This window comes from Scylla paramamosain, unplaced genomic scaffold, assembly GCF_035594125.1.
Source record: "Scylla paramamosain isolate STU-SP2022 unplaced genomic scaffold, ASM3559412v1 Contig15, whole genome shotgun sequence".
Lineage (NCBI taxonomy): Eukaryota > Metazoa > Arthropoda > Malacostraca > Decapoda > Portunidae > Scylla > Scylla paramamosain.
The window spans coordinates 482,116-496,374 of record NW_026973680.1 but is presented as its reverse complement, the minus strand read 5'-3'; positions in this window follow the sequence as shown (position 1 = coordinate 496,374).

The window sequence follows — 14,259 nt, the reverse complement described above, 5'->3', positions numbered from 1 at the left end:
ATCACTATTAAGACATGCAGCAAATATACAAATAGCCCAGTTTCCCTTAAGCCTTTACTCTCCACCCACACAAGATAGGGAAGCCTCAGCCAGCCAGAGGGGAAAAGATCACGCACTGCAGTGGACAACGGAGAGAAAGCGGAGAGAGAGAGAAACACCGCCGCGCCCCGAGACCAGAGCTGTTACTCAATATCCATCGTGACTGTCAAGTTACAAAGGAGTCCAGCCCATGTTTCTTTCGTCCCTGTGAACTCGCGAGCCTCTTTGATTCAAGTAATTTGTCATTTCATTCGTTTCGTCTCTGCTTGCTCTCTGTCTTTCTTGCTTGGTTCAGTTCAGTTTCATTCCAGTTTCCTTCGTCTCTGGCGCCTTCCTTCCCTCGATCACGATGTTCATACGTCACAAACCTCGCCTCGTATTTTTTTCTCGTCCTACTGTGCTAATTATGGCCGCCACTTTTCCACTTTTGCCATCACAGAAGTGTCGCACATTGCCGTGTATGCATGTAATGGGAGTATTTTTCTTATCACTGTCTCTTTGTGGCCTCGTTACTTTCATTATATTCATACTTTTTGTTATTTTGTTTTCGCTGGTCTTAGTTTGAAATTTACATCGCATTATCATCATCAAACTAGTGCAATCGCCTGAGTATAACCACATTTATCGTCACCCTTTTAAAAGAGGACAGATAAAAACTAAATGAACAATGAAAGTCAAAATAGATGCGTCAGTCAGTTCTCTCTCTCCACTATTTTCAAGACCACCCCTCCCAGCCATCTCTTATCCATCCTGTCAGTGTACATTAGGCATTTTCCTCGCTGTCCAACGCTGAGTGAGATTCAGGAATACCAGCTGATCGCTAGGCCTTGCAGTGCACTCACAGCAGCAACACACCATTCGCTCTGTAGTAATTCAGTGACGGCCATCCACCCATGACTGCGATGGGAGTGCATTGTCGAGCCTTTGTGTGCGTTAGTGCGACAATCCCTGGTGACGACACACCCACGTGCTTATTGAATTGCTTTGAAGTATACAGTAATGCTTTTCAAAACTTTATTCCCCGCCACCCTCGCCCTCACTCAGTCCTGTTATCGAGTGTCAGTTTTACTCTCTAGTAGATGATTAACCCAATGCGTCAGAATGGTGCGGGAATGAGTTTGTGATTTAGCTGTGTGATTAATCTCGTAATACATAATGCGTGCACCAGTGAATAGAAAATGTAGTGAGGGGAGCGCCTCGTCTTGTCATTAAGGGAGGGCAGTAGTTCACGCCTCGATGCAGGGAGCCTTAGGGAGGAGCGAGTATTTAGTGTTAGTGTTTTTATCACAACGACGTCCTCGGTGGAAAGTGTTGGGTAATACTTGTGTGGTAATACCTGTGTGCGGTAAGAGGATGAGGAAGGAAGTGAAGGAGGAGGTTCATGGGGGAGAGGATAAGTGGTGAGAGAAAATGAGAAGGAAATGAGAATGTATCGAAACATTTTTAAAGGTGGTGTGGGAATAATGATACGTTTCTGAGGTCAGGGAAAATATTGAAACGTTTCACAGGTGGCAGTGAGGAAATATTGAAACTCTTCAGTCTTTGAGGAAAGTTTTGAAACGTTTCGAAGGTGGCGCGGGAAATACATACTAAATGAAAGGTTTTAGAGGTGAGGGGAAAATACTGAAACGTTTTAGAGGCGGTGGGGGGAAAATAATGAAATTTTAGTGGTGGAAAGAAAGTATTAGGACAGTCTAGACGTGTTGGGGCAGGCATCTATTTGACTTTATACCGTTGAGTAAAAAAATCCAAGTTAACAGCCTCCTCGCTATAAAAATTGATCTTCCTGTCTCTCTCTTCCTCCTCGTGACTGTTCCTTAAACCTTCCCCAGTTTTTCATCTTTTGTATGTATGTTACGTAATGAACATCCTTGGAAAAATCTACCCTGAATGAACGGCATCTAGAACTTTACCTTTTATCACGTCGCTCTTCTTCCTCCTGGCTACCGTTCTTGTGTTATTCGACTTGGTGAATCCCTAAACATTTTAAAGTTTTTCAGACCCTCAGACCATCATTAGTCTGTCCGCGGGTCACCGCTGCTCGTCCGTTCCCGCTCGTTGATGGTAGGAGTAATCTCATGTCCTCGACCTTTCCCTGCATTACGTTTTAACCACTGCCCTTCTGATTACTGACTAAAGTGCTCTCCATGTGCCTGTGTTTGACGTCATGTTCCCCGCTCCTTTCCTTGCCGTGCGTGATATACTTGTGCTTCTGTGACTGACTCACCAAACCAAACACGAGGCATCGGCCACAAGTTACCAAGCACTCGTGACTTGAACTATTGGTTCATATTAACCCGCCCCTAAAACTTCCACTGTTCAGAGTGAAGAGGATTAGTACTGGATGTCTGCCCGCGACCGCCTCCATCTTCCTGAGGTTTCTGCCTGCCGTAGTGACGTACACTCGTGAGAGAATCTGACATCATATTTATCGGAGTTTATATTCGCTTGAACGTGTTCATAAACGATTGAGGGTTCCACAAGGACAATTTTCTCATGGCTGTTTACCCCACTGACGATGCAGAAACTTACTGTTAAGCTATTAGAATCATGAAGACACCTTTGAAAACCACAGTAACTTCCACTACAGTAGGTTGTTGGAGTAAGACGCGGAAACTTCTACAAATGCGGGCCCTGATGCCTGGAGCTTCTCTTAATCTGTACTGTTTAAAACTCTAACGCTTCAGCAAAAGTGGGAGAAGCATTTAGGTAATTGTGGACTAGAAAAGGTTAATAATAGGAGCACTGGAGGGGACCAGACATGACCATGTCACCTGCTGAACTAATTAAACGACAAGCTAAATAAATTGAACTTCATATTTGACTTTTTTTTTTCTGTTGCACGTGTGTGTGTTTGTGTATGTGTGTGAGCATTTGTTTAAGGAAGAAGGTATCGGCAGTTTAGCGGGCCATTTTTCTTTTTTTTCTACCTCTGGCCAGCATCCTTTAAAAAATCACAAACAAAAGTAAACCAATAAGTTGACTCTTACTCTCTACTCCACTTAATTTATTTAACTTCCTTTTACCTAAACAATTTGAGGAGAGAAATATCAAGATATCACAAATAAATTAGTCCACAACTGGGATATTTATTTTCTACGTGGTTCTTTGGCAGAGACAGTTAAGTGGTATGTATTTATTACCCTCCGTAGTCCTCGACCAGCCTCCACCTAAAACAAAAAGGTAGCATAAGGAAGGAGAGTCGGAAACGACTCTCCTTTGTTCTGCTTGTTAAATAGTTCGTGACGGCGATGGCACCTTGAAACATCGTGGGCGTGTTGTCAAAGACGGAGATTTAAATACAAATACAAGAGATTGACATTTCGTGGTGTGATCCTCAAAGCGATGCTCCTTTGTGTGCGTGTGTGTGTGTGTGTGTGTGTGTGTGTGTGTGTGTGTGTGTGTGTGTGTGTGTGTGTGTGTGTCTGTCAGTGTGTCTTTGATTTGACCTTTATTTGCAAAACAGTTTGTTAATTTAAGTAGGTGTCTGTCTGTGTCCGTTTACCTGTCTATCTGTCCGTCTGTGTATCTCTCTCTCTCTCTCTCTCTCTCTCTCTCTCTCTCTCTCTCTCTCTCTCTCTCTCTCTCTCTCTCTCTCTCTCTCTCTCTCTCTCTCTCTCTCTCTCTCCACTGGTGTACTCTTGGTCTTGTTAGGACGCCTTAACTTTGTCATTCCGTAACGTCTTGGCGAAACTTTCCTTTTGTCCTGATTTGTGAAAAGTTTCTGAAAGCTTGGTTCAAATATTGGATTCCACATGATGACCTACAGACGGTGTCTTCTTCTGGTGCTGTGTTTCCTCTCATCTCTGTGCGTAGCTGGGAAGGTAACGTGTTATTTCATTATATTCTCTCTAAATAGTTTTCCTCTCCATTTTTTTGTTCCATTCGTGTCACATTCCGCTGATAATTGACATCGCTCGTTGGGTGCTGAGTTATGTTTCGTTATTTGCACTGTGAAAAAATAAGAAATGGACAGAATTCTCTCTCTCTCTCTCTCTCTCTCTCTCTCTCTCTCTCTCTCTCTCTCTCTCTCTCTCTCTCTCTCTCTCTCTCTGTCACACAGATATTTTCATTTTAATGGCCGCTACCAGCTTTGCCATCGTCCCTTACTCACTTCCAGCTTCTTTCACCTCTTCAACTTAACTTCAAAACTTACATAACGTCCAAGGAATTCCGCGTTTTCTTAACCTTATCACTCAACATCTCTGTCCTTTTCATAAAACCAAACTTTGACATTCGTCTCCCAAGTGTTCCTTTCCGATCACACCACAGTTTTGTTTTCTGTCATCTTACATCTCCATTGGAGATACAATTTTATTATTGTTTTATTTATTATTGTTTTGTTGGTTTAAGTATCCTGTTCTTTTATTTCTCTTATGTTTTATTCTATTGCATAAGTTGGTGTATCCTATCCTTTTAGTTTCATCTTTTTAATTTGACTTATAGGCTGCAGTATCTTATCCTCAGATGTTTATAGATGTTTTTACGGTTCTAGTGCCAGATTAACAAGATTTCTAGAGTGACCAAGTGTTTCTAACCTTTGTGTCTTCAGTTTTACCTTTGCTCAAAGAAATTGTCATGGATTATTCAATGTATATCATCAGGTCATTAGCTGTCAAAGGGCTGATACGCCAAATTACAAGGCTTGCCACCGCGATCTCTTCTGCTATTCGGCATCAAACTAAAAATATCGTATTGTTCTTTTGTTCTAAAGTTAACAAGTATCATGTGGACATTGGAAGTCAAATGTTTGATAATCCAAAGTACAGGCTTGTTACCGCGACTTCTTCTGCTGTTTGGTATCAATCTAAAAATATCGCTTTGTTCTTCTGTTGCTGCACCAGAATTATGCCGCTGTTTGCAAGGTTACTTTCCCTATGTCACTGACTGCTTGCCTCCCTCCTTGCCTTACTACTTGCTTGCCTCACTATTTCCTTCCTAGGTAAAAGAATATCTTCATCTTAATACTGTAGTTTGGGACATTCCATCTGAGAACGTTAGAGTGGCAAGGTTCCTGAGATAAAGGTTGAAGGTTCCATTGTCTCTCACAGTGACAGCCTTACCCTGCTTCACTCTTCCACCTGACACCTCTTATCAAACATGCACCGCGGCGCCCCAGATTCCTTCAACTGTTCCATTGCATTTCGCCTCTCCCTGCCACTGCCATCGTACTCACATCACTGCACTTCATCACGGCAGCCTGTGCGCCCCCGCTGTTCAGTGTGCGTCGAAATGGGAAGCAGGAGTGTTGTAGAGCTCCCTTCACTAACACGAAGCTGTTTTCCTGTGCTTCTGGTTTTGCTGTGAATGCTAAGGTCTTTTTTTTGTTGTTGTTATTGTTTTTCCGTTCAATCTTCTTGTTTCCATCAACTGAGTAAGCTGTGTGAGAGTTTAGATAATGTTCAGATGCGCTCTCTCTCTCTCTCTCTCTCTCTCTCTCTCTCTCTCTCTCTCTCTCTCTCTCTCTCTCTCTCTCTCTCTCTCTCTCTCTCTCTCTCTCTCTCTCTCTCTCTTTAATTATACAAATTTACATCATATGTGTTTACAGAGTTGCTGTACATATACTTTACATATTTAATACAACAATTTACGCTAAAGAAGTCACTGTTAATGCCTTCTATCTGAAAGCCTCTCTCTGTCCTCCGTCCTCTCTCTCTCTCTCTCTCTCTCTCTCTCTCTCTCTCTCTCTCTCTCTCTCTCTCTCTCTCTCTCTCTCTCTCTCTTGGGCTGTCTTTCCGATGGCTGTGCAGTGCAGTCTTCCTTGCTTCATGTCACAGACGAACTCTCACTTTTAATTGAGGAACTTTCTCCTTGTTTCTCGTAAGTTTCATTTTGTATTATGAATTTTTATCAATTTGATCTTTATTATAAGTATTATTTAAATTTCTCCCTTATCCAGTTTTTATGTTTAGCTTCCAAAATTTAATTGTGCCACTCGGTTTATGTAAGTACGTAAGCAAATAAGAAAGTAATGAGCAATGAGACTCAACGAATGTGGTGCGCGTGTCAGCAGCCGAGAGTTTCCTGGTACGAATAACCGACAGCACTAGAGGGAGCACTTTGGGTCTGTGTCCTTTCACGTTGCGCTGCACGAGTAAGCCTTGTTCACTGGGCGGAGAAGAGGTGCAGGAACTTAAGGATAGGTGGGGGGAACGTAAGGAGCTGTGACCTTGTAGCCCAGCAATGTCACAAAGGCGTCCTAAACCAGAGTGCCACGTGTAGGAGTGCATGAGTATAGCCTGCCTGACCACTGACGGAGGGTTTTGTTCTTTAGCTGAATGATATAGGTAGATGAAGATTAGCTATTGATTGTGCTGCATATAAGGGTTACTTATTAAGAAGCACAAAAATGTGGCGTGTTGCAATACGTTTATAATCGAATGTACTAATTTAAGCGTCTGTGTTTTGTTTCCGTGTGATTTCCCTATAGCGGCGGTAGGCATTTCCGTTGCGATTCTTCTTGTTTCGGAGGCTGAAATGGTCGCCCTCTTCTGTATGAAGGCTTAAATTCTCTGTCCCCCTCTGTGGTGGCGCTGGCAGGATTGGATTGACGCTCTTGTCAAGAGGAAGGTTTCAAGACAGTTCTCAAATATTGGTTAATCCTTTTCAGACTTTAATATTTGTGGACTGACACCTTCAGTGGGCCCTTTTTTTTTTCCCTAGACCAGAGCCCTTCTAACATAAAAAAAAAATATCATAGTCATATCTGATTTATGGTATATACTTTTAACTGAGCAATACAATTTATGATACCGTTCGCTTCCTCTTTAAGGGCGCTGAGTTAATACCTTCCTCCGCACGTGACGCTCTTGGCCTGACCTTCACATGTCGGCTCTCGTTGTATTAACTTCCATAGAAATGAATATTCTGTATTATTCGTTTCACATCTTTGTTTTGGCCGGGCTGTCTGATTAGCTAGCTATCTGATTCACTAAATAGCTTATTAACTCATTGATTAGTAGACTAAGCAATGTGCTGCTTGGTTGGCTGACTGGCTGATTGACTCACCGGCTGACTAGCTGTCATATGACGTGTATCCTACTTTGTTCTTACTCTTCTTTAGGGCTGATAAGACTCAATACATTGAGAAGATACGTAGAGGCAAGTCCCTCAGCTGCTACCTTCGCCTTTACCGAGTCCTAAGATAACTTAAGGGGGGATGATGCGAGGCGAGGCGAGCAGCGCACCTCATGTCGCTCGCTTTTTTGAGCAAGTCAACTGTCTTCGTCTTCAGAGGGAGCGCTTTCCGCCGGGCCTTTACGAGTTATTTAAGTGGAAACTCAATTTATTTCCGTCATCTCCAATGAAGTGAGGCTTTTCTGAAACGCTTCCAACATTTTGCGCTCGGTTTCCTTGGGAGCTTATACTATACTGCGCAACACAAGGGAACGCAAAGGAAGAGCAAATGGCAGCATGCTAGTTGTTGGCCCCTGCGAGGCTGATTGTGATGAGCTGCACTGTGGGAACTAAAGAAAGCAGGATGGTGAAATGGAGGATGGAAGACGCTCTCGTGTGTTGCTTCTCCTTGTCACACACACACACACACACACACACACACACACACACACACACACACACGGTGGTGCTTTTCTTTGCTTTGGTCGAGGTTCTTAGTTCGTTTGCGAATTTCCTGGCGAAAAGTTTCAAGAACACTGTCTTTTATTTGCTAGCCTGCAGTGAAGTCTTCGCGTCCAACTTGTCGCTGGGATAAAGCTCAACATGCCCAGCCTTACTGCTCGCGTCTAACAAAAAGCCTTGTGTATTCTGTGTAACGTCCACTTAATCTTTTAATGGCACAAACAACTACCCATACTGAAGTGTAAGAAATATCCAATCTCTTTCACTAGACTATCTGTAGCCCCCGAGTTTGTCTTCCAGCTGTCCACTTCTGTATCAATTTTATTCATTTTCTTTTCTGTTTCTTTATCACTAAATCACGTATTTTCGCCTGCAGCACAGATTACAACAGTATCCCCTGGTATATGCTCCCGTGATGCCGTGGCGCACGAGACTGTTCCAAAACGCTGGCCGTCTCTTACTTTTTACGTAGCAGCAACGGGTTAAACAGCTCATTGTTTGCTATTTTATCAGCTGAGGACTAAAAAGCCAGCGTTCAACTTCAATAACAGTGTTGTGTAAAGTGGACTTGAGCCTCCAAGATGTATAGCTCTCCTAGGTAAAAGAAAGCGCTGCCCTTACCATTAAGAAACTGCCGTGAGCCAAGGATCGAACTTGCAACCTTTCCGCAGCGAGTAGAACACCGCACCTCAGAGCAACCCAGCCCAGTAACAGTTATTTGACAGTCTTTCCCTCAGTAACAGTCATTTCACATGGCGACATTGAGCCACCTCCCTGTCATCGGTCAGTCTGTCCAGATTCACAGACCCAACCCTTCCTCCGTCTCAGTGTGCTCTTGACAGGCCATGCATGAACGTGATTCTTTACCTCTCGCTCTTTTCCCGCTCGTTCCTCCCAGCAAACACTGCTCCGTCACTCCCTGCGAACTGAAGGCAAGTTTCTAACTATACCGTTTCGAAGTTGTATAGGATTTACGATACTACTACTACTACTACTACTACTACTACTACTAACTGCTACTACTACTTCTACTACTACGACTACTACTACTGCATCTTCCGCTACTACTACTACTACTACTACTACTACTACTACTACTACTACTAATTCTTTACAAATACACTAATTATATCTGGCTACAAGTTTACCTAAAAACCTTTACAAGATTTGTTTTCCGTGAGTTACTGAGATCGTGTAACTGGAAACCGACTCCGGCCTTCCGTAATTACCCGCGTACCCGATTTTTATACCATACGTATCTGATCTTGGCCACTTTCAACATGAATAACAAGACATATTAATCTTCCCTCCTTCACTTAATTTTTTTTTTTCATAACTACCTCTACCGTCATGGTTTTTGATACCATACATACCTAAGCGTGTGTAATAAAACTGGAGCTCCCTGCCTGCTTCTGTCTTTCCTCTCACCTTTGCCTTGAACTGTTTCAAAAGGGAGATTTCAAAGCACTTATCAAACTTTGGATGATGTTTTCTTAACTGTACTCTGCAGGGACTAGCATCTTCAGTGAGCATTTTTTTCTTTACTGCCCTCAGCCAGAAACTTTCTACATACACAAAAACAAATAAATAAAATAAATGAATAAAAAAATTAAATAAATAAATAAATAAATAAATAAAATATAATAAAAAATAATAAATAAATAAAGTATGGAATTTACCTTTCTTGCTTCACTACAACTTAATATTTCAGTAACTATCCACATACTCTTACAATTTTAGGTACCGTACGACCTCTTGTTACTTGAACGTGGGTAATAAAACATATATTTACCTTTCCTACTTCACTATAATTTAGTATTTCCATAACTACTCGTAAGCTCTTATGATTTTTGATACCATACGTCTTGTGGCTAACCTCACCCACTTAAACACGAGTAACAAGACTTATATTCATCTTACTTCCCTGCTTCACTAGAATCAATACACTTTAGGGGCACTAGGAAGAGCAGAACCAGAATTAAGATACATTTTCTTTCAGACTTTCTTGTTTTCGTATCTGCCTTTTTTTTTTTTTTGATTTATCTTATGTCAAGATTACTATTTTTTTTTTTTTTTATCGTCATATTTGCTTTATTTTTTTCCTTTGTAATGAAAGACCATATGTTCCTCCTGTTTTTATACCAAAGCCTTGCCGCTACCAACTAATATAGAAAAATTAAGTAATTTCTTATTTTTATACGAAGGTCTTCACGTGGCTCACTTCTATATGTAAAGTAAGAAACTTTTCCTATTTTTTTATACTAAAGGCTTCAAGTGGCGCGGTACTTATATACAAAACAAAATGATACCTTTATTTTTACTCTTAAGTCTTTCACGTGGCACACTTCTGTAATATAAAAGTAAGTAATTTCTCTATTTTTTATGCCTGGACCTTGACGTGGCGCGGTACTTACATGTAAGGGTAAATACAGGCACGCTCTTGTCCATCCTTCTCCCTCTCGGTGCGGGGACTGAACGGCCGTGTCTTGGCCGCTGAATAAACATGTAGTAGTGGAAAGAACTGCGCCCTGCCTCTCAACGCCAGGGCCTCGCTGCTGCTGCCGGGGAAAAAATGACACCCTTAAGTCAACAGGACACTCTCCATCCCTGTCACGGTGCCCCTCGCTCGCCCATTTTATTCCCGCCTCACCCCTGCCTTCCTTCTTTCCACAGCCTCCTGTCTGTCTCCCTCCCTCCGCTTCCCTCTCTCTGCCACACTGCTGTCGCCCCACGCTTGGTTTACTACTGTGCGTTGTATTTTACTGTTATTGTGTGTTACTGTGACTCCAGGGAAGGCTCTGCATCAAGTACTTCGTGTTGTTTGTGTTAAGATGCGTCGCGAACACACACACACACACACACACACACACACACACACACACACACACACATACGCGCACACACACACACACACACACACACACACACACACACACACATTCTGAAAGAGAGAGAGAGAGAGAGAGAGAGAGGGGGAGAGAGAGAGAGAGAGAGAGAGAGAGAGAGAGAGAGAGAGAGAGAGAGAGAGAGAGAGAGAGAGAGAGAGAGAAAAGGCTGACCATCTAAAAAGAAAGAGACACTTTAAATGTAGATGCTTATTCTTTTTTCCACTCGTGCCTCGCGTTCTCTCTCCCTTCCCTCTCCTTGCCTATTTTTTTTCTCCCTTTATTTCCTTTCTCTCTCCCTTCCTCCCTCCCTCCCTCCCTCCCTCCTTTACTTGCCCTTCGACCACTTTTGTCTTACTCCATTTAAACTCTCTCTCTCTCTCTCTCTCTCTCTCCTACATTCCTCTTTTTTTCTTCCAGTCTCTTAAGTTTTATCACACCTCTCATCATTGGTGTCCTTGCATTCCAGATCTCATTAACATCTGCCTCGTGTCGTCGCCTCTCTTGTTAATATGCATCAGATTTCTGGTTTTATCGCTGAATTTTTTTATATAATTTATCTTTATAACTCTTATGTCGTTTGTGCGTGACCGGTGTACAGTGAGCGTTAGAAGTTGCGTCATTGTGTGAAGTATTTTTTTTTCCTCCATTTTCTTTATTTTATTTTATTTTATTTTATATTTTTTTATGTTCTGGGCAAGAGGTCACATTAAAACGACAGAAGAATTATGAAGATAAATGACAGTAAAAAATTCAACGAATACAAATATTGGAAAGATATGACCCGAAACAATCTATTGACTTAACGTGGTGAGGAAAAACATTAAAAGAGATCACACAGTTAACGAAATAATCTCCATGAAACCATCTATTACACGAAACCACCTATTAACTTAATGTGGCGAAGAAAGACACGGAACTCTCCATGAACCGAAACCACCACCTATTAACTTTGCGTGCCGGAGAAGGAAATTGCAGGAGATGATACAGTTAACACAAAAATTCTCCACGAAACTACCTATTAAAAAGACTACAGCATACATTGGGAAGGGGGACAATAGAGCAAACAAGTGTGGACGGCAAAACATTACCACATGAGGGAATAACAAAGGAACATCGAGGAACAACACAATACCGAGGACTTGTGACCGAAGTGGCGAAAAGAATCGACACTACAAGAAGATGGACTGTGAGCAAAGAACGCCAGTATAAATAACATAAAGCAAGGGGCAGTTCAGGCAATGGTGCAGGTAGTCGAAGAACAAAGGAAGATGAAGAAACGAAGGAGGATCACGCAGGAAAATTGAGGTGAAGAATATCAAAAACTATACATATTTGTGGAGAGACAGTGTGATGGTGGGAGGGGGAGGGAGATGGGCAGGGAGGAAACGTATTGGTCCTTGGAAATAGTGGACGAGGCACCGACAGCGGAAGGAAGACCGAGGCAATGGCGAGGAAGTGGGGCAAGAGGAAGACAAACACAGATATTAACGTAGGAAAAGGAATATCGTAAGAAAGTGATGACAGGAAAATGGCTCAGGGAAAGAACGAAAAATATATAGATTTGAGTGAAAGAAATGTAGTTATTAGTATGTGGTTAAAAATGGATAAAAAAGCTATGACTAGAAAAAAAATAAAGGAAACCGCGAAATATTTATGTAAGAAAGTGGAGAAGAGGAAGAAGGGAAAATAAAGAAAAGACGTCACTAAGAGAAATAAAAATATGAAGTGATTACAAGAAAGTGAGCTCGAGAGAGAAAAGAAAAAAGAAAGAAGTGAAGGAAACAGCAAATAAAAAGTGATGGAGGAAAGTGGAGAAGAAGAAAATACAGACGTAACTGAAGGAAACAAATATTATATGAAAAAAATAAATGTTACAGAAAAGAGAACCAAAAAAGAAAAGAAAAATATCCATAGAAAAAAGTGAAGGAAACAATACAGAGAAATTGTTAAAAGAAAGTGAGTCAGGAAAGAAAAAAAAATCTAAAAAGAGAGAAAAAGATAGTTAAGAACTTGACTAGGTAAAGGATCAGAAGAAAAGATATGAGAAGAAAGTTACACTCATTACACTCATTACACTCAAGTGATGCCAAAAAAACTGCACACAAGAGAAAGAGGAACAAATAAATAATGAGGAACGGGAAACCCAAAGGAAAAGAAAAACGTGACACACGGAGGAAAGAAGAACGTTTATCATGACACGTGGAAGGAAGAATTATTTTATGATTCGCCCAAAAAAATAATTTAATGACAGAAGAAGGAAAACTTTGACCAAGGAAAACAAAAAGAAGATCTGATCATAATGCACTGAAGAAAGAATAATATTATCGTGATGCACAGAGGAAAGAAGAATATTTATCATGACACTTAGAAGAAAATTATTTTATGATTCGGCGAAGACAGAATTCAATGACAGAAGAAAGAAAATTTTGATCAGAGAAAGCAGAAGAAAAAAAAATAATAATCTTGATGTACAGAGAAGAGAATGTTATCATCGTGATGCACAGAGGAATGAATTTTATCTTGGCACATAGAGAAGGGTAAAAAATTGGATTTAATTAAAGAAAAAGGCTTTCAATGAGAGTATATGAAAGTCACTACATCGTACATAGAAACGCTTTATGCTCATCAGGACTGTTTTAAAAGGCCACAGGTAATTACTCGGGTTCTCATTATTTTTTTTTTCAAATGTTGAAATTGAATCCTTGTTATTACTAAAATTATAAAAGTGTACAATGAAAAATCCCAGTAACTAATAGTGAAAAACTCTTGAAAACCGCATTAACTTCCATTAGAAACCGTTAAACTATCATTGGAATAAAGAAAACATCCTTGAAAACCAAACAACTTCTATCAATGACTGTTAAACTATCCTTAGAATCACGCAAGCATCCATGAAAACCCCAGTAACTTTCAATAGTGCCTCTCAAACAGTAGTAAGAGAAAATACACCACACTCTCGAGAACCATGACAATCCCTATAACTTCCACTTTCCTGTTAAAAAGTAGACGAGGTAACGAGATAAGTCAGTAAAGTCCGTACAGAAAAAGATAGCGAATTCGAAACGGTACGAGAATATAAGGATCCATAGAGAGGAACACGAGTGATGTAAACGGAGAGGATAAGAAGAAAAAAGTCACTTAGGAGTGAGATTGTACGTTGCTATGAGTGGCTGAAAGAGGAGCAGGAGGAGCGACCAAGAAAAGGCTGGAAGGAAGCTGTAAAAACTGCTTGCAATGAAGGGTCTTGTGAGGAAGGAAAGGAAGAGGCCCTTGAGAGGACAACACGAAGGTTATTACATGGCGTGATGACAAAATGAACTAGAGGCAGAAGGCTGGGACCAGGGAACAAGAAGGAAGAAAAGATGTAGGAGGAGGAAAGGAGATGAAAGGAGGAAAAATAGAAAAGAGGAGGGAAAATTAAAATAAGAAAAGAAAAGAAAGAAACTGAGAAGAAAATGGAAGATGAGAAGAGAATAAAGGAAAAATGAAAGGTAAAGAAGGGAGAGTAGCAAAAAATAGAGGTGAAAGGAAGAAAAGAAAAGAAAATAGAGAGGAGGACAGATGATGAAACGGAAAAAAAAAGAAAAATAGAGGAGAGACGATGAAAAGAGGAAAAAATAAAAGAAAGAAGGAAGAAGTGAAGGCAAAGGAGACGAAGGGTAGTGAGAAAGAAAAAAAAAATGGAAGACAATGGAAAACGAAGAAAATTAAGACAAAATAAGGTGAAGAAAAATTCGAGGTTACAGACACTTTA